This window comes from Thermobia domestica, chromosome 10, assembly GCF_964235325.1.
Source record: "Thermobia domestica chromosome 10, izTheDome1.hap1.1, whole genome shotgun sequence".
Classification (NCBI taxonomy): domain Eukaryota; kingdom Metazoa; phylum Arthropoda; class Insecta; order Zygentoma; family Lepismatidae; genus Thermobia; species Thermobia domestica.
Window position 1 is genome coordinate 203025852 of NC_137463.1, and position 25467 is coordinate 203051318.

Consider the following 25467-nt stretch of genomic DNA (forward strand, 5'->3'; position numbering starts at 1 on the left):
ACAATGTAGTTTTTAAATTGCAATTAAATCGTCACAATAGCTTTAAATTTCAAATTGTCTGCACACGCTAACGCCATCTATTGCAGGCACGCAGGTAGAGCACGTAGCGAAGTAGGGAAACTACTGTATTAAGAATTAGCTTTACTCACAGACTCAGACGTTCATCTTTTATAATAAGGATTTTGAATTCGGAGCATTGGAACTTTTTATGGAGAGGGAAGCGGTGACTATTTGGGAGTCTTCCAAGGGTACAATTCTGAAAAGAAGCAATTTTTTACTCCTCCTCTTTGAAAATTGGGTGGAAGGAGGGTTTCGAAAGGATTACTGCAGGCTTTTGTCTATATAATTAAGAAGTTTCCTGGGAACAAACTTTCTCTTTTTGTTTGATTAGATATACAAGAGTTCATGGTCAGATAACAGATCACGACTTCCACAAAAAAACAATGTATATGTTGTTATTCCGTAAGAGTGTTTATTTCCGCTTTTCGGTTTCTAATGATTTTTTTAAACCTTGATCTTTCTAGGCTCATCTAACATAATAACTTAAAGAATTATCATGTTAACAGTTTTTATATTGCAGAAATATTATTATACACATGCTTTCCACTCGAATACATCTCGTTATCTAAATTCTGAATTATTGGTCAGGGGTTTGTTTTGTAAATTCCCTGATGATGACAGTTTACAAAAAAAAAAAAAAAAAATCATAATTTGGAGAATCCTAATGCGAATTCTCCAGTAATTTCTTTGTATATAAATAGCAAGGATGAGTTAGCAACTTTTGTGCTTCACAAATGTTTGAATTCGCAGAATTTGCATCCGGAGGCCGACCATTTGGAGTGGAACGAGCATTTTTCATTCCTACAGAGGAAATGCCGGAATTAATAGTGCCAGAGTCCACCATTACAGTGTTTCTCCCAGACATGTTTTTTTGGGGGGCACTGCCCCCGGAACTCCCAGAAAACCCCCTTCCGGACGAGACCAAAATAATAGTCTATAATATAATAATAAATAAAATATTATAAGCAATGTCCTTCCGGAATACTATGTGTGCCCCCCGGAACACTTTTTCTGAAAGAACGACTGCTACCATATCGCCTCTTCCTTTTTTAAATGTTAAAGTTTCAGTGTAAAATAGTCTGCGGCTATACCTGAAATTTCTGCACATATGTATGTATTTGTTCGCAACTATAAATTACAACTTCATAGCTTTATTAAAAATAAGTTCCAGAATGCTTTGTTTTCGTAATTTTATTTATTTATTTTAAAGCTATTTTCAAAGAAAACAATTAAAATGCTGTGAGGGTTAGTTGGAATTCTTCTTAAAGACTCATTTAGAGTAAAATTACCGCATCTAACGTTTTTCACCACATTAGTGAATGAGAAATGTTTCTTCTGGAACAGTTATCAACAACAATTAAAAAGCGAAATATTGAAAAGTGGAAGGATATTATGTTTATTACCGTATGTGATTGTAAAACAGGTGAGGAATAGATATAGTGCACTATGTTTTAGCATTTGAAAGAATTTAGACATATTTAGATTTTTCTTTCAATTTGAAAGATCACATACAAGGTAACCAAAGAAAGTCCTTGCTGTTCTAGAGCAGTGATAAACAAAGAGCAGTACAGTGGACGGTACATACCTTTAGGTTTCGAAGTAATCTCCCATCAACATCCAAAACCTTTTGCCGACTTTTCTAGAATTGCACAATACTCTGGTAATAAAACTCGGTGGTCATGGATGCAAAGAAGTTCGTGAGTATGTTGCGCAGGTCACCTTCGTTTGCTAAGGATCTCCCACGAAAGTGATGGTCAAGGGAATGAAACATTTATAATATATTGGCGCAAGGTCCGATGAATATGGTAGTTCTCCCAGCAAATTTACTGAAGAGTCTCACGCGTACTCTGCCACATGTAACGTGGCATTAGGTACAGGAATAGTACAACCTTGCGATTCCCGTATGCCAGCTCCTTCTGCCGCAGCGCACGGTGTACCCTTAGCAACTGCTGAGAGTAGAGATGAGCAGTGATGGTCTGACCAGGTGAAAAGAGCGTGTAATGCACCTTTTGCCGACAATTCTACCATATAAAAAGCATAACCTTTCGTGAGTGCAGAGGTCGTCTTGAGATGTGAGGAATAGGGTCACATGCTAACAAGCAATGTCTGGTATGCTTGGCAGTGTCATAAAGGACAACACTTTTCGTCACCAGTGAACAAGTGATCAAAGAGTGAGCAAGGACAAACAGACTATCACTCAGTATTCCTTGTTGTTTCCGACAATGTGTGAGATACTCACTTGCTTAACTTATATGATTTCCCTATCCCATGAAGGTGCAATCTGTCTGTTTCAGCGAAAACATGGAACCTTTCTGCAAAAGACCTTGCTGTCGACGGGCCCAGCCACACCCTTTTTTATCAGTCATTAAATCTATTACTTCGAGTGCCAAATTGAGAGCGGTACTGGGCCCAGGCATGCTCCACTTCACTGATTTTTGTAATCATTTATAAACCCTGCCGTGCAGACACTTTGAGTTTATATATACAGGGTGGCCCAAAAGTAGGTATACAGTCTCCTACTGAGCGGTCTTGAGATATATCATTTACTAATTGTTATCCATATAGGTATTGATTTAGTTTCTTCCTTATTTGTTCTTAATTTATTTTCACTTATATCTTAAGCTAGGAACAAATCAAAGCAAATACATTCGTTACATTAATAAATTAAAATGTCATACTTGATCGATGCTGGTCTGTCAACCTACTTTTGGGCCACCCTGTATTCATTGATTTTGACCTTCAGTTTAGCCTCACTTTCAGCAGGAAGGTTGTATGAGACATATACGCACAGCTTAACGTGTGATCCTAACCACATGAGCTCCCGGTGGGAATCGAACTCGTGTGTCCCATGACAAAGGCGCGTGCGCTAATCACTTAGCCACGAAGAAGCTCTGTGTACATGTTGATATCATTTCTTCTTAATGTTGCAATTTTCAGTCAGCAGTATAGTTTATAAATTGCTTTCCACAAGTACGTCAATCTTCCAATAATGTTTTGTTAGGATTCATCATAACTACATTGGATAATATACAGAAAAAAATTGTTAATAATATACTAGGTAAGAGGCAGAGAAAGTGCAGATATTAACTTGAATGCGTTTGGTCTGTAAAAACTGCTAATGTATGAGATTCAATTATGTTGTCGCGTGTGTTGAAGCAGTTGTTGATTTTGATTCAGCCTTGCCCTTTCTAAATAGTCGATGAGTCCTCTCTCTCTCTCTCTCTCTCTCTCTCTCTCTCTCTCTCTCTATATATATATATATATATATATATATATATATATATATATATATATATATATATATAATAGAGAGAGAGAGAGAGAGAGAGATACCCACAGATTGTTTTTAGAGTGAACCTTTCACCTAGGCGGAAACGAGCATCATGCTTCTAATTGTAATACTTCCGCTACCGAAATCTTTAATTTGGAAGCCGTTAATTTCTTACACTTGTAGCAAAACTTGTCGCTGTTTGTTGTACTCTATTTTTTAAATTTGTTTTGTTTCATCTCTTCAAGATCTGTGTGACCATGTAGCAACTTTCACGCACGCAGAATTTACTTGTTCTTCTACGTTCCCTCCTCACAGTAAAATACGCGGAGAAAAAGAAAGTTATATATATTCCTATGATATTCTGATTGATGACCTGTAATTTCCCTTCGTGCATAGCATCTTGCATACTATGTCGAAAACCTTTATTTTTAAGTTTTTTTTATGGATAATTTTTTTCGTTGTTTTTTTTTAAAAGTATATTCACATTTTCAATTTGAATGCATCACCAGATATGTAAGAAAAAAATCTCTGAAATTACAGTAGTCAGTGAATGACGACGTTGTATATATATATATATATATATATATATATATATATATATATATATATATATATATATATAGATAGATAGATAGATAGATAGATAAAACTTTATCAGTTATTACTAGGGTGTGCAGACCCGTAAAGGAATACATACTTTTCCGAGTCAAAATTTAGTTCGGTTGAAACCTGTTGGAATCGACAGAGCTCAGAGGGACACGGTGGCTGAGTGGTAGAGCGCTTACCTTTGGTGCGTAGGGTAGCTGGTTCGATCCTCAACCAAGTAAGTTTGAGGTGGACATCTTGTTCATGGGTTTTCTCGGGGTACTTCCGTTTTCTCTCATTTCTCATTCCACAAGTTCGTCTATCAACATTCACTTGGTTTAATCATCGTCTCCCTTAGCGGAAATGACATAAACATGGAACGTTGAACTGAAATATTTCATTTTTATTTCGACAAAGGACAGCGACGTATATAACTCAGCAAGAACGACTTGATCTCTGGGTGAATGCCCGTTAGGGTATGGGAGAGGGATGATTAAGGCAAATGAATGATGATGGAAGAATTAGTAATATGAGGATGTGGGAGAAAACGGAAGTACCCCCAAGAAAACCCACGAACAGGATGACCAACACAAACTAACTTGGCCGTAGATTAAACCAGGAACCCCACGCATCAAAGGTAAGTGCTGTACCTCTGAGCCACCGTGTGCTGCGGGCCAGTTAGAGGTATAGCCAAATATACCTAACATAGCGCTACTTAGCCGAATGAAAGCAGTAGTTAGAAACGATTCATTCTCGATCAGCTGTTGCAGATGTCAATAAAGGATTGTGTTAGTTCTTCACTTTCTGCAATTTCAGTATGTTAGGCATCGCAACAGTATGTATCATCAGGTATAAAATTTCTGCAAACATTTTTGACAGTTAAGTATCAGGAGAACATCTTCGAGATAATTGAGGTAGTAAAGTATTGAGCATACAGTACAGATGTTTTTCTTTTCTTTCTTTTTTTTAATAACCATTAATTTTTCTTGAAATACGACGATCTTGGAAAATTAGATGGGATTTTTTAGTTTTAATTAAAGATCATGGGTGGTTTGATTTATTTTCGATTAAGAATAAAAATATATGTCTTTTGAAAGAGATGTGTGACCATTTTTTAAAACATAGCTGTAGATAGTCACACAATTGTTTGCTCTCATCTCTCATTAATCAAGTGCAGCATAGGATCATGCCACTTAAGCGCCACAATGCAGTTACGTATTCGCCTTAGTTGAGTGAAGTGAAGAAGAGTGCTAATTAAAAGCTTAAAATGACTCTTAGGTGTTGTGTTTATGTTACTTATTTATGTGTGTGTGTGTAAGTATAGGCTATTTCAGTTGGTTACTTGAGCGAAATTAAATCGCCAGACAGAACATTTGATGAATTCTTAGATGTACCGTAAACTGGGATTACTTGGAAAGTTTTTTTTTTCTTTTTCATACTACCCTTTGTTATTTATTGCAATTAATTTTTCTTCTTCTTGTGATGTTTCTAGAGCTTAGTTCATGTTACCTTTTTCTGCAGTCATAGAGTAACAAAATTTTACTGAGACTGAAGCTTTCCAGGAGCCAAAATATGCTGTTTCCAAGTAGTCCTGCTTTTGAGACTACTTGGAAAATATACGTCTTTTCATAGCATTAAGAGCTGTGTTAAAGATGGGACTATTAGGAAAGAACCTCTTGCAAGATAACACTTTACTGAGAAGATTGGTATGCAACATGCATATGTTTCTTTCATAGTAACATATTCCTAGGCTGTTTTAAATAAAAAGAGATTTTTTTTTTTTTTTTTTGCATAACCTTTTAGTTAAACACAATAAATTATTGAACTAATCTAAACTTGTGTTCCTGAAGGCCTACAGAACCATTTAAAAAAATGTTTTTGCAATGTGCTTTTATAAACTGTAGTTTTTCAAACAATACAAGAGAAAGTTTGGCAAATGCCAATTCACGCATAAGCTCTTGAGATTTCTGTAAGACGCTAAAACATGTCCTACATAATTTTATGTAATTTATGTATGTATCAGATTAGTAATTGCGTTACAATCAGATCAGTAATTGTACATTGGTTTACAAAATTAGCTGGTACAATTTTTACAAGTGTACATTTACGTTAATTCTTTGCAAAAATATCGTATGGTACTGTTATAATAATAATGTAACACAGTACGATAAGGACAAAAATTCACATATTGAAATTATTTGCTGCAAAGTCATATGGAAAAACAACTTGTTTTCTGCGGTTGTAGATAGGTTCAGGCAAAACTATAATAATGTCATCTTGTCTATCCGCTGATTAATATAATCATTCTTGGTAGAAACACGGAAGGAAATAAAAAAAAAATGAGCACAGATTCTTCCAGAAAGGAGTGGAAATGTAAAGCTAATCCATCTCATTAGGGATCTAAAAGCAATGATATTTAGCACAAGTAGGTAAAAATTACTTTTCATCACAGAAACACAGGGACAATTTACAGAAAATTCAAAAGAACACACAAAAAGTATCAATTTCTTTGGAAATTTTTAGACCAGTCTATAAACGACACAGCACTTACGACCATCTATCTTGTTTCTTTAAGGTGCCTGCTTTTCATTGGTCTGGAAGAAAACGAAGTATTTGTCATAGTTCTCTCATTATTATACCATATAACACTTTCCAAGTCCCCCCAATGTCAGTTTTCCAAGTAGCCCCAGATTTTCAAAGTAACTCCAGTGTACGGTAGTAGCCCCATTTAATGAATATATAGAAATTTAATTACAAACTGTGTTGTGTTTTTATGATCAATTAATTAATTTCAAATTGAAATACTATTCAGCATGGTAATTAATACGTCATATTCAAAGAATTGTAATATTAGGGTAAGTAATGAATCTTAGAATATTCTTGTACACAACATAATTTACTTGCCGTTTATTACAGTGTAATGAAAGCAGGCTAACATTAAACGTATAGCCCCTCGTGTTGAACTATCTGCAGCCACCTCCCAGTTCCTCGATTCTATGCCGATACCACGTTTTTCCCTTAGAGAGAAATAAATCAGTCACTGCTATGAACCCCTCCTGATGGTTGATAAATTATCATGATTTCAGAAACTACGCCATGGACCGAAACAGGCAGTGATCGGAAGGGGCAAAGTCAGGATTATATACCAGGTATGACATCAGTTTGATACCATCAAACTCCTGAATTTTTGGTTGAGTTTTTCAAACCGAATGTGGTTTTCCATTATCCTGTTGCAGCAGGGCACAATTTTAGTTCACCAATTCAGTATTATTTATTTATTTATTACCTAGCACAGCATACAACCACTCAAACTATTCGTAATAAATATCAACATGATGGTACGATCGTTAAGAACAAAACACCACACACAGAGCATTACTTTATCCTCGAAACAGCCCGATTTGACGACCGGTTCTTGAAATTGCTTTTGCTTAGCCATTGTTTTGGCACATTCGGATTTCGGAAAAGCAGGCACTTCTCGTTGCATGTGACAGTCCGTTTCGGGAAACTCGTATCACGCGGAGTTTTCAGTAGTTGTCGGCACATATCTGTTCTTCTCTGGACCTAAGCTGGTACCAACTCATGTGGCCCTGATTGCTTTCCCGAGTTCGTAAAGGCGAAAATCAATCCCCTTGCTGTTGGATTGATTTTCCTCGATGACTTGTCGTATTATCTCAGAATTTATTACCCTGAGACAGCTGGACCTTGACTGATCTTTGACACTTTTATAGGCTGTACGAAATTTATGGAACCAACGAGTTGCTATGCTGTGATTCACTTCCCCTTCTTCCTTCGTATGACAAATATGTTGGGTTACTGCCACAATGTTATGCCCGAACTCGAACAGTAACAATTCATGTATCAGACGTTGTTGGTTAATCACCGTCACTGCCATTAAAAAGCGACTAAAAATACTAACGAAGTGGGAATCTCCGTGTTTAATAGTCCTCTTGCGATACTACCTCTTGGTTTAGTTTGGCCTTTTTCTAACATTAGATCACAGCATATGCACGCACCTAGTTTTGGGTTTTGGAAATATTGAAATACTTATGAATCTTCCTTTTAGACTGCCTTAGAAAACATCGTAAAACCTAAAAATGACCCTTATTTAAGAGGGTTGTTTTTTTAAGTAACGTGCGATTATGAATAGAAACAAAACTAGTACAGATAATGCCATACATCTACGTTCATTTCCTCTGTACAGAATACATTAAGTTATTTTTCTACATAGTCCCCATGTTTGTTTAAACATTTATCACAGCGTTCGACAAGTTTTTGTATGCCTATATTGTAGAAATCATCCGTCATGGACTGAAGTCAATCTTCAACCGTTGTTTTCACTTCTTCATCAGTGTCAGACCGCTGACCGGTGAGAAACTGCTTCAAATAGGAAAACAGATGATAAAATCGTCGGCGTAAGGTCCAGGCTGTGCGGTGTGTGGTTCAGTAGCTTTCATCCAAAAGAAAATCTGATTATTTTTTGAGTTTGAGCAGTAGAATGAGTGCATACATTGTCATGTAGCAGCAAGACACAAGATGATAGTAAAGCACAGCACTTATTCTGTATAGCACATCGAAGCTTTTTCAAGGTCGCGCTGTACGCATCTGAGTGATGATTGTTTCTCGTGGCATAAACTCTTCTAACAGGTACTATGGCGACCTCAGAATACGGTAGTCGTAATTTTGCGTGTAGAAATTGTCTCTGTTTTTCACTTTGACTGGAGATGTCGTGTACCGTCATTCCATTGATTGCCGCTTCGATGATGGAGTCATTTGGGAAATTCATGTTTCATCTCCTGTGACAATGTAGTCCAACAGTTGATATCCTTCCTCATTGTAACTATTGGGTCAAAAAGGTCGAGGCACAAGGCAGTCTTGTGTTTTAAGCAGTCTGGGAACCTATCGCGCGCACAGTTTTCGGAACTTAAAGGTTTCATAAATGATTGTGTACAACACCAACCGTGAAACGTGTGAAAATTCCAGCCGCAACGCGGGAATCATGAAATTCCGGTTTGCATGAATTTTTGAGTCAACTGTACACACCAGTTCGTCTGTGATTACAAAAGGTTGGCTAGATCACGGTTAATGATGAACATTGTCCCGCTTGTTCTTAAACGATCGCACCTTGCTGTCACTCATTCCATTCGGGCCGTACACGTCACATACCTGGCGGTGAATTTCCATTGCCAACACGTTCCTTGCTGTCAACATTTTAATCATAGATTTATTCACCCTCATAAGCGTGCGCAACGTGGGTGCCTTGGCACCCCCATTAGACAAACTTTTTTATGTAGAATTATTACAAACTGAGAAGAGATTACATGTAAATTATTTCCCGTCTGCATGTGTGCCGTGCGTCGCCGACGCAGCGTCGGGTGCAATGACGCTATCTTTTCTTAGGGGAAAGGACGACATTCCATATGGTGGTACTTTAGATCTGGCACCCACATTCCCCCAATGTCCTGCGCACGCTAGTGTTCACCCTTATTTCACACTTGGCGGGCGGGATGCTCAATTTGACGAAACATTTCAACTGCCCACACTGAACCATACACTACACACTGACGTTGCAACTGCAACTGGTGTAGCGTCATTCCCAAGGAATGCTGGGAGATACTGCGCGTGCGTATTTTGCATGACTGGAAAACAGCCAATAGCCGCAGTGAAAATAACGGTTGAAGATGGCTTCGGTCACAGGTAGGTGATATCTAAGACGTGGGCACTCAAGAACTTGTCTAACGCCATGAGATTTTTTTTTAAACACAACTACTTTGTACAAAAATAGCTTATGGAAGTAACCAAAACTGTATAACATTATCTTTACTATTTTTTCTATTGACAATGAAGCCTTACTTTAAAAAAAAAAGCCCTTGTAGTATTTATTTTCATAGTTGAGTGAGGTTCGCAACTTACTGTTACGTATTGTAGTGAATCTCTCGCTGTGAATGTTTTCGGTTCCACTATAGTTTATCTGGCTGAAATTTCACTCGGAAAATTGCGTACACCGGTTTCTTCACACCTGTAAATTATTGCAAATGGGTAAAATGTCCTCTGTGCCCGCTATATTTTATATTTCTTGTGTGTCAACTATATTAAGGAACCATAAAGTCTCAGCAAGCTATGTAACTTAAAGTTATAAACTGGAAGCAATAGGAAAATTGAAAAAGTAATTCAAATTAGCAGAGAGAGGGAACCATTGACATTTTTTTTTGTTTCTGCTGCATTGAACTTGTTGATTCCTAAGAATGAATGCGAGAGTGGCTCATATCACTTTTCCTTGCTCATACACATTTAATACGATATTTTATATGACAGTATTAGATCTTTCAGGCAAATATGCTTAGAATGCTGATTAGGATAAATTGCGAAGAAACTTCTGATCAACTTTTGGTACTAATTTTTGCTTAAATGCTATATTATTACGTAATTTTGTTCCGGAAAGGACGTCTAAATCTTCGGAAAGTTAATAGATACAGGTAATGCTAATATGTCTAATAGGAGGAAATAATTATATCGATGGTTATTTTGTAAACAGTGCTGTCCTCGCGGAAGCAAATAGTTACCAACTTTGCGAAAGACTGTCCTATCTGATAGGCATGCTTTAGGGAATGTTGAAATTTTAATGTGTGCTGTATCAATAGGTCAGATCGTCCACTGAGTTCCATTGATGAGGAAGAGCTCTGCAGCATCTGGTCCTAACATCATTCTTCTCTTCCGTTGGATTGTGTGTATGCCTTCGAGAGACGCCGATTAGTACTTTCTCTCCCGTCCGCTTTCGTTTTCAGAAAGGAAAAACAGGTGTTAGACCTTATGATTGCCTCCTATGTTTGTTACATTTAGTTACTTAATCAGGATAATATATTTAAGAAAAAAGAATGATCTTCCAAATAAAGAGCAGAAATGCAATAAAAGAGACAGGAAATGATCATCATTGTTTAAAGAAGAGTACTGGAACTGTTAATATTAATCAGTGCTAGTATTAAGCCGATTATTAATGATAAACAAAACCATGTCAGCAGATTACAGATTTAGGAAAAAGATAGTTTCTTAGAAGATAAATTTCACTCAAGCTGCTATAGTGCCTGAGGGAGAGGAATTTTCTAATATTCTTGTTATCCTCCGGCATCTAAATTTTTTTAAAAAATGAAGTGGCTTCTGTAGAGGCTTTTGAATGACAAGTTCTCTGCAGCATAAGTTTTGTTAAGAACTCAGTTAGAAACACTTTATTAAATATCGAAGAAAGTAACTTTTTATTCCATCAGTTTTTTAAACGTACTTAACACTATGTAAGTTACACTTGAGGCACGCTATTCTTGGTCAAGATGTTGCGTGAGTTAACCCTTAATACATCAAGCGGAGTCCTCTAGGGACCCCAGAGGGTGATATTTGGGTGATACTGCTGCAACTGTAAGAACCAATTTATTCTCGATTTTTATATGTACCCTGCATCCTTTTGGGATATCTGCTACATAATAAGATCAATGGTACGTTCGTTAAAAAGGTGCAAACTCACACTGGAGACCATTTCGCATCGTTTTGCGTAATCAGTTATCTCGTATCCGCCGTTATAGGCGAGATAAGGATCCTTGTTACCAGCAGGAGCGAATTAAGGGCGGAGCCAATGGAGCCCAGGCTCCGAGGCCCCGAGCCTCAGGGCCCCCTTCCAAAATCCCTCTCCTTAATAGTAAAATATAGCAGTCAACTTATTATGTTATAGGCTTCAGACGTATGCTAATTTTTTCCCGTTCGCTACGCTCGCGGTATCGTCTTCTTCCACCAGCGTCTTCACGATAGTTATTTTGTGAGGGTGTGAGCTATTTTGGGCCTCTATTACAAACCAAATTATTAGCTTGTGGTGACAATTCCGTGTCATTTCAATGTCGTTTAATGACGTAACAGAATCCTTTGCAGAGCAAAAATGTAGGAAGAAAACTTTTCTAACAATGAGCCTTGTACAGCTTTACCTATTTGTATATGATTTTTCTCCTTTTACTCTATTAGGGTTTCTGCAGGGACTGTTGACCATTTGGCTTGTATTTGACATTTGTGTGTTACTATGCAGTATATGAGCATTTAACTGTTAATTATGAATGTAATTAACTAATTATTGTAAGCTTGGAGCACATTAAAATATTACAGCATATTTTTCGGTATTTCGATAAACCTGTAAGGCTGTGGAAGGCAGCAAAGAAAATTTATGCACCGGAATTATTCGTAACATAGGGCCCCCTTGAAATAGTCGGCTCCAGGGCCCCCTTGAAATAGTCGGCTCCAGGGCCCCAAAAGCCTTAATCTGCCCCTGGTTACCAGGGATAGAAGTGAGGGGGAACACGGGGAATGCCATCCCCCCACCTCCAAAAAATATGTACTGCGTCCCCCAGTTCCTAAAAAATTACAATGGGCAAAACTAGGCAGGGGGACGTCATGCCGCTACCTACTGTCCTCCTACCTTTTAAGATTCACTTTTACTCCTGCTTATTACCCCAAAATGGTGGGTAAAAAAAAATTGCGGAAATACAGGAAAATTACAAAGAAAAAAGTACTGTTTGAAGAATTGAGGATTTGATATTCTGTAGAACGTTTAACTAAGTTTTTTTTCTTCTTTCAAAACAGCTTTTATTTTGTAACTTTATGTAAAACTAACATCAAACATATCACTAATCTAATCATCTAGATATCTAGATAAATACAGCATGACACAGATTCCAAATGCAAAAATAAACCTATTTAATTTTTAAGTTTATTTTTCGGAATACCAAATTGATCATTCACCCGTTTTTGTTTTTCTGAGCTGCACATTAGCAGTCTAATTAGAGAATCCTCATGACAGTCTCATTGTCCTTGGTCATAATTAATTTGTTCATTAAGTGTACATTTTGATATTCTGGAGAAACGTCTGTTCCAGTTGAAATATCACTCCGAACTTCTTTGGTCATCATGTGTTGTGTATTTTTATAGTGATTTCACATGCCATAGAAACAAAAGCCAGTACTCAGGTAACAAATAGCATTAATAAGCACTGAAACGTTCAAATGAAATTTCTAAAGAATGTGTTGAAATAATTAACTTTTAATAAATATTATGGTTAAAGTTAAATCAAAATTAACACTTAATGAATTCCGAATTGAAAGCGAAAAATATCTGTAACACAATTATCAAAACATAACAAGAGTGGAAAAAAAGTCATCCATACATGTTTCCACCATATAACCGTGGAACGCTTCTTTCTTGTCGACGTCTGGTGTCTTTCTCTTTCTGGGGACATATAGCCTCGATGCTGAGGTCCCCATTGATTCCTACTCATTACTCTTTTTCTTTCTTTCTTCGTACAAACGTCCGTATTCTTCACTCCTGTTGTTCAGAGGAATAAGGACCAGAGATACTAAAGGACGAATCCACTTCCAAAAATTGTAATTACTCTCGATTCCTTTGAGTTTTTGTTCGACATTTTAGGTGAAACAAGGATTAAGCAAGGCATATTATTATTTCACCTAAAATGGCAGATACAAATCTTATTTGAAGTCATAACTGTATGAGGTAATTGTTTAAGTCAAACGATGCAGTATCCTGGACACTGAATAAATGCAAGCATTTTTTAAATGGTTTCCTTGACAATCATTCGAACTAACGGACGCAAATCAAAGAAAAAGAAGTCTATATATATGAATGGTCATATATGAATGGTGTTTAAATTGACAATCTAACTCCTATTCAGCACAAATTAAATTAAAGAATGCAGTCAAAAAGATCGTTGTTTTTAAGTTTGTCTTAGTGTACTAGAGGATGTTCAATTAATTGTAAAAGTAGAGACTGATTTCCTAGTTCCGACAAGACATATTAAACATATGTGCTGTACGATTATTAACTGATAATTTATTGGACTTGAGGGCTTCTTAAGTAAAATGAATGATTTCTTGTGGTTAGTTGTAGCAGCCATTGGTAAATAACCAATTGTATTAACAAAGCGTTAATTGCTATTTAAAGATAATATAAAAGATTGTTGTGAAATTTGCATTAAAGGTTTATGTTGATTGGCATGGAGATGATGTAGGATTGAGATTAGTATTAACATTGGCGTACATGATATTAACTTAAGGTATTGAATCCGTTTTTTGTAATTACCTAAGTTAAACGCTTGTGGTTCGAATTATAAGTGAATATCTGCTGTTATTGTCTTCATTCGTCGGGTTCTACTAAAAAAAAATCTAATGGAGAGTTCTGCCAACCAACCCAATTGAGTTACGAAGAGAGGTCTAAATTGGAACAGTCGTAAAAATAATTGATTCCCTTTCCTTTCTAGTAAAGTAAATGTTCCTACTCCTCCTTTTTGGGTCATGTTATAAAGGTCCAGTTATTGTGTAAGGTAATGGCTCCAGACTTTCTTGACTTCTGTTCTCATGGAGGTAAAATAGGCAGTAACACATTCCAGCCTTCTTTAGTTCCTTAGGTTCCCATTTTACAAAAACGCTGGGTGGAGATTTCGCTGTCGCTATCGAGGATCGAATCTGGGTCGTCCAGTTGGAAGGTTGACGCCTTACTGACTATGCGGCTCTCTGCGTTATCTTTCGGGTAAGTTAATATTAAATCTTTCCAGACACCGAGTTAACTTTAAATGTTCTTTTATCAATGGAACGACGTAGTAATTCAGTTTGCAAGACGAGCTCCATGATGATTATATGGTTTGCGATTCCCAGTGAGAGCTGATGTGGTTAGGATACCACGTTAAGCTGTAAGTCCACGCTTCATTTAACCTCGATGCTGAAGGGGACGCTAACACTAGAATCCAAATGAACTTACCATCAATTTGCGACGAGATTCAGAAATTCGGTTCATTATTGATTGCACAATTTTCTTTTGGACAAAGATGACGTCAATCATTAATCTTGTCCGCAACTAATAAGTCAGCCCGAACACATTTTAAACATATTTCATTTCCCGTGGAACTTGTATGCAACTGACAAGATTTTGAAATATCCGCTTTTAATTTGATCGCATACACACAGCGTCTTTCACTATCCGGTTTTCTTAACCTGTTTGCTTATTAGGATTTTTTTCACCACTTCAAGGGTATTTCACTTTATTCTCAAATTTCACCATCTCTCAGCGACTTATTTAGCTGAAGTTCTTTTTAATACATTCCCCAAACTTTATAACATTGCTTTTGACGAACTTTCTAGTAAAGTTTAAACTAAGCAGGATGTGTTCAAAATCTCATAACGTGAAATAATATATGTATAAAAAAGACATGGAATTGTCAATATTGTTAGCATGTCACGAACAACAATCTACTCATTTGATTACGAAATGGCAACAGCTCAGAAGGCGTAGTGTACTGTAAAATGTGTTGAATTTAAGTCGTTTTTTATAGTGCAGAGAAGGTTAATTTACAGAAACAAAGCTCACAATAACAGAAGAATTGTTTAAGAATTAAAATAAAATTTTGTTGATTTAAAAGCAACCAGCATGAAAATGGTTCATTTAGTGATGGAGCGTGTTCAGAATTCTCACCGTCAGAGAGGTCTGCATGGGCCGGAATTTTTGCCCGGGCCCGGCCCGGCCCGTGAATTTGTAATGTGAGACCCGACCCGAGTCCGAAGTATATTTTAGCATTTAGGCCCGAGCCCTGCCAGAGATCGTGTTATAATTAAATATGCACGAAATAAGTCCGAATTACGGAAGCTTAATAATTAACGCAAAATTGTATTTTCATTTACAACAATTAGAGGTTTAATTTTTTAGTTGTGCTTAAAAAGTTCTCCAGAAGGAATGGTTCAGTAAATATTGTTATATAGTACACTTACAAAGTTAGGCCCGAAAAAGCCCGAGAAATATGGTTGTATATTTGAAAATTTACGACCCGAGCCCGAAGTGATATCTGCTTTGTAGACCCGAGTCCGGCCCGCGGGCTCGGCCCGAGCCCGTGCAGACTTCTACCGTCAGAAGAGCTGCAGAATTAGAGAATGAGAGCTGACGAGATGATGATGCATAAAATAGTCCTATTATTTTATGTATGCGCTGAAGAAATATTTACAATATTATTAGCATTTAACAAAAAAAGGGGGCGCGGTGGCTCAGTGGTAGAGCGTTCACCTCAGGTGCTTGTGGTCCCTGGTTCGATCCCAGCTCGCGCCGTGTGGACTTTGTGGTGAACATCGTGTTCGTGGGTTTTCTCGGGGTTTTCCCGTTTCCTCCCACTTTCTTCATCCCACCATTTCACTCATCTCTCATCATCACCGTCCCCTTTAGCCTAACCGGCATATCCGTGGGACGTAAAACTTAAAGATTTCATTTTTCATTTAACAAAAAGAAAATGTCGAATGATGAGACATATACCAAACGCTGGATCTCTTTAAGTGAAACAAAATGCTTTGGTTATATGTAAAAAGTTGTGCGTCGTTTTTGAGAAAAAGAGTTTGATGCTGTACCAGAATCAAGCCAGCTATTAAGGTGAAACCTACTGCAGTATATCCTCATCAAGCTATTTCTTGTAACAAAAGTAGGATGATAATACATATAGTTTATGAGATTTTCCTTAAATTGCAATTAACTCTAATTTTTATTCGTGTTTAACTAAAATAATACGCAAAGTTGATGCATATATCAATCGATCGAGGACATCGAGCTTTAAAAAAAAAAAAAAAAAAAAAAAAAAACATTCTTGAGAGTAAATTCCCGTGGATAGTTTTCAAGAAAGTAGGCAGATAGCTAAGTTGTTCGTTGTCAGTTTTTGACACTTCTGAACTATGCTATGCATAAGTATCGGAAAATTTATAGAACGGCTTTGTCTGTCCGTCTGTCGACAGGTATCAGTAAAAACGGTGAGAGATATCGAGATGAGGTGTTTTGCAATCGATTCATCATCCCAAGGAGAAGTTGAGATCCATCTCCTACGTAAACAATCTATTTAAACCGGAAGTGGTTCAGATTAGTAATTTTCTGTTTCAACGTTTATTGCCATAGAACGAAAACGGTAACAGGTAGAGAGATTTTATTTCTTTTTGCCAACGATTCTGCGTCTCAAGACAACATAATCATGACTATCTACAACAGTGCTATTCAACCTTTTTTTCTCGCGTACCTCTAGACACAGTTCGCCATCCAATTCTGTACCCCTAAAGCTGTTTAAAATAAATTAAATTGAAATGAACTTATTAAATTTAATACACATCGCATCACGGCTGGAACACCGCCACATCTAAAAAAGTGTTAACTTTTAAGTTATGTATATATTCGGATTTGTGAGCCTGCCCTCTATCCAGCATCATAACAATCATAGCTCTAGCTTCCTAGAAGCTGCGTGAGAGCGCTAGTTTCACTATTGAATAACATTAAAGTGAATCTATTACCAATACCTTCAAATTACCCGAAACTAACTGATTTGAGGAGTTGTGGCGGTATTGCAGCCGTATTGCGACATGTTCTGTTGATTTAAAAGGGGAACAGAGACCCAACAAAAGTACAATCATTATGCTAATCAAAAGACTCTTCACAGAGGGATAAATTGCACATCCGAAAAAATTAACATGGGAGATTTCAAAACATATGGGAGACATTCAGTTCTACTGAGGGGGATTTTCCCCTCATCCTCTCTGTTAATTCGCACACAGAGGACAATGTTAAAAATTCAAAAACTAAAAGTAACTTTAGAACTAACCAGTTAATGAGATGACTGAGCTTGTTTCCGGGATGGCAACTCCACGATTCTTGGTCGAATCTTCGAGAGTGCGAAAATCAGAGCTGATTCTGGATTTAAGCAATTTTTATACTCCGTTTTTATTGATGTTAATGCAGAGAAATATTCATACAAATATGTTGATGTTTGAATGGAAGAAGTTGTGAAATGGCACTGTCACTAACTTCATTGCACTCTTTATGTACCCCTAGAAACATCTTCGTGTACCCCCAGGGGCACGCATACCTCCGGTTGAATAGCACTGATCTACAACACTCAACCGAAACAGAAAGTGGTTCAAATTTACTAGTGCCTTCGGTTTCAGTACTGATTTTCGTACAGCAAAAATGGTAAATGCTGTCAAGATACGGTTGTTTGCAATCAATTCAGCATCCCAAGAATAGATTCCATCTGCTTAGTTAATCCTCCTCAAACTGGAAGTAGTTGAACTTAGTTATTTCCGGTTTCAATATTTATCGCCATAGAACGAAAACGGTAACAGCAGATTTTTTTTTTTTGGGGGGGGGTAAACGATTCAGCGTCACAACAGGATATTCGTTCTATGACGATAAATGTTGAACCGGTATTGAAACTCGATGTAATAATTTAAACCACTTCCAGTTTTGGTAAAGTGTTATGATAGTCATAATATGTTGTCTATCCGTTGAATTGTTTGCATGAAAAACACCTCGCTATCTGCTACCATTTTCTTTCTATAGCGATAAACGAGGAACAGAAAATGGCTAATCTGAACGACTTCAAGTTTGAATAGAGAGATAACGTAGGAGATGGAACCAATTCTTGGGACGTTGAATTAATTGCAAAAAACGGCATCTCGATATCTCTTACCTTTTTTTAGATCCTGTCAACAAACGGATGGACCGTTTATCGTTCAGTTTTTGCAATCTATTCAGTGTCCCAAGAATAGGTGCCGTCTCCCTTCTCAACCTCTATTCAAACCGGAGGTTGTTGAAATACACAATTTTTGGTTTCAATCTTTATCGTCATAGAACAAGAACGGGATAGCGGTTAATGGCTTTTTGATTTGGATTTAGCGTCTGAGGAACATATTCTATCTTTGATGTTATTACTCTATGGCAACCAATACTTGTAGATGCACTACTTCAAGTATGAGTATTGAATTCGCGTAGTTTGATAGTCTTAGTTTCAAACTGTAAAACGATACTCACGTGTTATTTATTTATACAGTATACGTATGTGCATAAAAAAAAACACTTAAATTAATAATTAGGTTGTGTCTGTTTTTGTTTATCTTCTTTAGGGATGCGCACGAGACAAGATTTGTGGCTGTCTCGTCTCGAAAATGTGCTGTAAAATTGATGTCTCGACTCGAATTTTGTCAGGAAAATCCTGTCTCGACTCGTCTCGTGCGCATCCCTAATCTTCTTTGATAGTGATAAATGTACTCTTTAACAGAAAAACACATACTAATTACACACACATACTAGTTGTAATTATTATTTGTGGTTTCCTTCATAAAAGTGACAAATTCAGAAAGGAAGTAGTCTTTCATTAACTGAATATTGAAACTGTTATAGTGTTGTAATATTTATATTATTTTCGTTTGTAAAAATACTAGATGGCATATTGAAGCAGTGTTACGTTTTGTGTAAGCTAAAAAGTTTGGAAACAATTTGATCAACATAAAAGTTAAATTAATTATTGTCTATTTGGCGTAATGCATCCCTCCCTCAATAAAGGAAATAAATATTTTATTCAAGAGAAGCTATTCAAATATTTAGCTACAAAATAGTTTCTATAAGAAAAAAAGAAAGATGGTGAAAATGTCTGAAGTTTAAGTAACGTAAACGCGGAAAGTAGTTAAAACTTACAAAAAGCCAGAGAGAGCTTTGTCAGACGGTTACAGGGAATAACAAGGAACAATTTTAACATTACAAGGAATGTCAATATTATTATTATCAATATAATGATTATTTAAACTTTTTTTTAAAATAAGCAAATAGATGCGCTCATTAAACAAGTAATCAAAAAAAGACAAGTAGGAAATACTTTTTATTACACTTTTTCTTTTCTGTTAGCATCTGGAGCTCTGAAATTTGTACAGTTACGTAAACCTGATGGCAATGCAATACTTTCATATAATTTTCGCCTTAGCGTTTCACTGTAAAATTAACAAAATTAACTTCGAGTGCGTGCTGTTTTACACAATCTAGACCCCCCACGGAAGTTTGGTTGGTACTACATGACTACAAGGTGAATTAATTTAAATCAGTCTGATTTAAATATAAAAATAGTTGATTTAAATCAAATTTCGAAATAATTTAAAGTAAATAAAAATCCCGTTTCTATTGTTTCGATTTTGGAAGCTAATAATAATAATACAATGAGATTCAAATGTATGTACAGCACGGTATGAAAACGAGTGTTATTCCAATGATGATGAGGGAAAATTCCGTTTTGAACGAATAACGGGGAATCCTGCTGAATTCTCTTCGTAGCACACGGTTTTTAAATCGTAACTATTCCAACGCCGAAATCACAATTGACATTTTTTTTCATATAGATTTTAGAACTTGAGGTGAAATTTATGTATATTATATGTATTTCGTGCCGCAAGCTAGTTTCGATTTTTTTAAAATATGCTCCTGCTAAATATCAGTAACTTTTGTGAAAAAAGTGTGTCATGTTGATAAACGTTGCTGTAGTTTTTCCTTAATGCTTAAGAAACATTGTGTGGGATTGAAATATGTTAACGATTGGAGATTAATTAAAAATTCAACCTCAATACTTTCACTTAAATGGCATAATTAACATTTAATACTAATTCCTAATTATTTTTCTTCAGTTCGCGACTTGTATTATACGAGAAGATAATTTGATTTAAATAAAAAAGATCAACAAAAATAATCTAAAAAAATATTTTTGCACCCCGGATGACTAGATGTTCTGCTGCTGACGTTATCACAGGGTGCCCGCCCAACTCTAGAAACGTAATTAAGCCAGAGATTTCGTATACCATGAGCAAACATGGAATAACCTGTGCATTTCGTTAACAAACTTTGAAAATGTAGAAAATTTTCAAGTAAAAAAATGGCAATCAGAATCCTTACTGGGTGTTTTTTTTAATTCTCGTTGTGCGATCGGTAGTGGTTATTTGTATATACTTTCCGACTGTGAAATAGGAACATTTTGGACTGTAAAACCCATGGAAATGTCGTGAATTCTGTTATTTTGCTTGAGAAGGAACTGTGTATCAAGAAGTTTGAGTATTTTTTTTTTTTTCCGTAGTAAGAGGAAAAGCACTATTGCTTCGACAATTTATCTATATTATAAAATTGAAAGAGACTATGTTTGTGACTCTTAATCTCTTGAACCGCCTAACTGATCTTGATTAAATTTTCAGGGTAGCTATTTACTTTGACGGTACGCTTGATTAAATTTTCAGCGTAGCTATTTACTTTGACGGTTCGACTTAGGGGCGGAGGAGGAGGGGAAAATAAATAAAACTGAATAACTCTTGAACCACTCAATCGATTTTGCTCAAATTTTCAATGTAGATGAGATTCGGGACTGGGATAATTTTTATTATTTCACTTTGACGGGGCAACATAGGGGACGGGTGGAGGAGGAGATACATAAAAATCAATAAATATAAAAATAAAAGTGACTATGTTTGTGAATGAATTACTTTTGAACCACCCGATCGATCTCAATCAAATTTTCAACACATATGAAGTTCAAACCTGGGAAGTTTTTTTTTTTTATCATTTCATTTTAACAGTAGATCTGAGGGGAGGAGGAGAAATATATGAAAATGAATAAAACTTAATAACTCTTGAAACACTCGATCTATCTCGATCAAACTTTCAACATAGATAAGGTTCGGGCCTAGGATATTTTCTTCATTTCACTTTTACAGTGCAACTAAGGGGAGGGGAAGATATATGTGAAAAAAAAGTAAGAATAAAAGTGACTGTCTTTGTGACTTCATCACGCTTAAAGCATCCGACCAATCTTTAAAAAAAAAAAAAAAAAAAAATAACAGATAATGCTCGGACCTGAGGTGGTTTTTATTATATCACTTTAACGGTAGAACTTAGGGGAGGGGAGGGGAGAAATCTATAACAAATGAAACTTAATAACCCTTGAGCAACCAGACCTATCTTGATCAAACTTTCAACATAGATAAAGTTCAGGCCTGGGATGTTTTCGTTATTTCACTTTAAGATGCAAACCAAGGGAGGGGAAGGGGGAGATCTATGTAAAAAGAATAAAAATAAAAGTGACCGTCTTTGTGACTTCATCACGCTTTAACCACAGGACCGATCTTAATCAAATTTTCAATATGGATTAAGTTTGGACCTGGGGTGTTTTTTATCATATCACTTTGATAGTAGGCCTTAGGGATGGGGTAGGGGAGGGGACAAATATATAAAAATAAATAAAACTTAATAACTCTTGAACCACCCAACCGATCTCGATCAAATTTTGAACATAGATGACGTTCGGACCTAGGATGTTTTCGTTATTTTACTTTTACGGTGCAACCTAGGGGATGGGGAGCCGGATATATATAGGTAAAAAAAAAAAAAAATTGTAAGTGACTGTCTATGTGACTTCACTCTTGAACCACCTGACCGATCTCGATCAAATTTTCAACATAGATGAGGTTCGGGCCTGAGATGGTATTTATCTATTCAAGGGGAGGAGGTAGGAGAGGGAGTGGTATAAAAATAAATAAAACTTAATAACTTTTGAAGCACCGGCCAGATCTCGATCAAATTTTCAACCTAGGTGAAGTTCGAACATGAGATTATTTTTGTCATATCACTCTGACGATGTAACTTAAAGGAGGGGAAAGACATTTACAAATGATCGAAAATGACCTATATTAGTGTCAAATCTATCGTTTTTGAGGTTGCTGAGGTGAACAGTGACACTTTTGACGCCATTTAAATCCAAATTCAGCTCCGCAAAAATTGTGGGAAGGTAGGGGGACATATATATATATATATATATATATATATATATATATATATATATATATAAAATCAAATTGACCAATATCAGTGTCGAATTCATACTTTTCGGGGTCGCTGAGATGAACAGTGACACTTCCGATGCCGTGACCCTCAACATGGGGAGGAGAGGGGATATATAAAAGTAATCGAAATTGACCAATATCAGGGAGCGCTTTAGTAATAGTAAAAAGTGACTGACTAACGAAACATTACTTTTTTTTTCTTAATTTAACCCAGCGAAGTGGGTAATTGATTCTAATTTAAAATAAAAGTAAAATAGAGGTAAAGGTAGTATTGTGGAACCCCTGTTAGTTTTTGGCATCCGGAAAATTCTTAAGGTTAAGGCTAACCATTTCAATTGTCAACTGTTGGCATATTGGTACCTGATGGCTTGTCGAAATATAGGGGAGGTTTTGAGATATGAATTCCCGTAAGATTTTCTCAACACATCTTTTTGCTCCGAGGGTCACACTTGTAGCTAATTAACAAGAGATAGTGAACTACAAAATTGGAATGTGCATATATGGCCAAAAAAAAAAAAAAAAAACTAACAACTGAAAAAGTCATATAAAGTTCATATAAGTTGTTCAATGTACTGTATAATTTTGCTTTCCTTGTTTTTTAATCTGAATAATTCAGTGTGATAAATATCAATTTCAATAAACGGCGCACATAAGTTTCTGTTTTATGGTTGTTTGTGTTATTGTGCTTTCAATCCGAATAATTCAGTGTACCAGACTAGTTTTCACGCAAAAGGTGTGTACATATATTAAACATACTGTAGTATTTTTACTGGTACTGTATATTGTTATGGTTACTCTATATAAATTATTTAAAAGCAGCTGTCGTGCCATTGCTTATTGAAATTTTACAACCAAGTAATATTAAGAGTCCTATTCTAAAAATTCACTAATTACTCTTATTTTCTGTAAGTTGGCCACCTCTGTAAGTTAACCACTTTTTAATAGAACCGATAGTGGCCAACATAGAGAGGTTTCACTGTACATAAATTACACCCGAACTTTGTGTACACAATCTGTATTATGTTTACCAGTGCAACATACCATCAAATTAAGATAATATGCTTAATTAGATATAAATGATCCACATTTTCTCTAATACTCCAAATTTGGTCGTTTCAAAAGTAAGGTGGTAATGTGGAACCCCAATATCAGTATACTTACAAGAATTAAAAAAATTACCTAATTAAATGCAGGCTTGTATTCGCAACAATCGTACTCATTTATTAAGGCACCTAGGTTTACATTCCCCGTTATAGGTCTACAAAAGGCAGTCAACGCTATTGTTGACTATGTAGAAACAGCTCTCTACAGTCTATTTACTGACAAAAGTCACAGATTTATATGTTCTTTTAACATCCCGAACAATCAACATGGTTGAGTTGATTTTGAGTTTAACGTCCCGTTTACCAGCAAGGCTATATGAGACGTGGACCTACTGATTAACGTGGAATCCGAACCACATGCGCTCCCGCCGGGAATCGAACCCGGGTCTCCCACGCCAAAGGCGCGTACGCACAATCAACATGGTGCCACAATTCACAACTTACATACTAAATCCACAACTCGCCTCTGTTGTCTTCAGAAAATGAGTGTCAAAATATACACGTTGCATCGTCAGTGTCAGGACAAATCTCTCCAACTAGAATACTTAAAGCTTATTCCTCAAAATTGATTGATTCTCTTCAGACGCAGATGGAACTTCAATTGACACATTTTGTCTACACGAAGTACACTCTTTGTATTTTCCTCAAGAGATACAAAATATTCAAAGAAGCCATAAAGCAGTTAGTATACTTCGCATATAAATTTTCGTCCTTCATTTTTTCTTTATAAAAATTATATCAGAAAGACGGTATATATCGTATGCGATCGCTGGAATTCTTCCGATCTTGACCAAAATTGAGATGGTGATAGAACTTCACAGGTTTAGTACCCATCAAATATTTGGTGTGTATGCCTTTGGTTCCTGAGTTATTGACCATCAAGATTCTACTTAGTGAAACATCATCACATGTGGATGCTGTCGACAATACTAATCCGATCTAACCAAACTTTGAATGTCGATTGACCAGAAATCTAATTCCTAATCCTTTACCAAATTTAGTACGGTAGTAGATCTCGTGCAGTTTAGTACGTTCACGAAATAATATGATACGCAGATCATTCATTCTCGAGGTGGTAAATGTTGACGGGCGTTGTACATATTCGAGCATAGTATGAAATATTATGTAAGATTTTTAGTTTCCAAGTTATTAGGCATCGAAGTTTGGTTTAAACTCAGTGAAATTAAGAAATTTCAGTAAAAGTAATTGATAGAACTCATCGAATCCTAACCAAATTTGGTATGGTGGTAGATCTTTATGAGCTTAGTACCCATATGAAATATTATGTTTTGTAGGTGTTTGGTCCTCGAGTTATTTGCCATCGAAGTTGGAGTTTTATTTACTTGAATCCAAGCACTGTTTGATATTTAAAAAAAATCAGGAACTGAATGCCTGAACACCACGATATTTGGCACGCATATTAAGTTTGTTAAGGTGTACAAACTTTTCAAATTTAACCAAGTGAAGACCTTGTTCTTCAGTTATTGGCCGCCAAATTTCGGGCTTGGATTTAACCAAATCTGTTACGGGAAGTAAGTGCAATATGTATTTATAATCAAGATTTGCAAAAAATTAAATATGACATGTTTCTTCTCAATAGGGAACTTTATTAGACTGACTTACTGTTGAAGTGAAAAGGTCCTACTTATCTAGTATTTACCTTACCACCCTTCATCGTCGCAGATTCCCATTTTTTTAAAGTGCGTAAATAGGCATTATTATAAGTTATGTTAAATAGATTAGGAGAGAG

General features: G+C 36.1%; 1 protein-coding gene and 1 non-coding gene across 3 annotated transcripts in view; both read left to right on the forward strand.

The window, feature by feature from the left end:
• qin (tudor domain-containing protein qin) overlaps positions 1 to 25467 on the forward strand; it is a 613696-nt gene that overhangs the window by 201647 nt on the left and 386582 nt on the right. Inside the window, exon 1 of one of the 2 annotated variants that reach the window (XM_081728962.1) lies at positions 9489 to 9613. The exons of the other annotated variant lie outside the window; for it this stretch is intronic. The gene's annotated coding sequence lies outside the window, so the exon portion shown is untranslated. Of the gene's footprint in view, positions 1 to 9488; positions 9614 to 25467 lie in introns of those variants that run through there. 2 annotated transcript variants of the gene reach the window in all.
• On the forward strand, positions 15977 to 16048 carry TRNAL-CAG (transfer RNA leucine (anticodon CAG)). The gene has a single exon. It is a non-coding gene; the product is annotated as a tRNA-Leu (tRNA).